Source organism: Alligator sinensis, unplaced genomic scaffold (genome assembly GCF_000455745.1).
Source record: "Alligator sinensis unplaced genomic scaffold, ASM45574v1 scaffold890_1, whole genome shotgun sequence".
Lineage (NCBI taxonomy): Eukaryota > Metazoa > Chordata > Crocodylia > Alligatoridae > Alligator > Alligator sinensis.
The window spans coordinates 30260-31203 of NW_005842948.1; positions in this window are offsets into that span (position 1 = coordinate 30260).

Here is a 944-nt window from a genome sequence, read left to right on the forward strand (position 1 = left end):
TCTGTACAGCTGGAGAGCCGCTTTTATGGCACAAGGACTACGTTCCACATGTAGCCAGCCTGCATTTATGGCCCCAAGAACGCAATCAGTAGCAGCCTCAGGGGAGGGCAAACTGGGCAACCACCCAGGGCCCCACACTTTGTAAAAATTAATTCCACTGAGTATTTGTATTATCCATATCGCATTGGGATATTTGTAATTAATAAGAGATAATATTTGTATTATCCATATCTGTAATTAATATTTGTATTATCCACACTGTCATGGAGAGATTTGTAATTAATATATTTGTATTATCTATATCGAATTGAGTTATTTGTAATTAATATATTTGTATTGTCCATATTGTATTTATTTGTAATTAATACAAGAAAATATTTGTATTATCCATACCATATTGAGAGACTTGTAATCAGTATGATGTGTATTATCCATATCGTATTTATTTTTAATTAACAGAAGATAATATTTGTATTATCCATTTCATATTGAGATACCTGTAATTAATATTTGTATTATCCATAGTGCATTGAGACATTTGTAATTAACAGAAGATATTTGTATCATCTGTATCGTATTGAGATATTTGTCATTAACACAAGATCACATTTGTGTTACCCATACCGTATTCTCCACACTGTAATCACTGTCACTGCAGGGCGGGGTGACATTGAAATCGAAAATCATCAAAATGAGGGCGCTCAGGGCCTCAGGCGAGTAGCGCACCGCACCGCACCCGCATCCGCCGGCTCCAGCGGGCCGGGCCGGGCTACGCCCACGACTCCTGAAGGGGAAGCTCCGCCCCCAGGCTCCAACCCCGCCCTGTCCGCGCCAGGACGGCCCCACAGCTTCCGTCGGCGGCTAGGCCCCGCCCCCCGCGCGGATTGGCCGGCGGAGTGGTGACGTGGCGCGGGGCGGGGCGCGCGCGGCCGCGATGCCGAAGC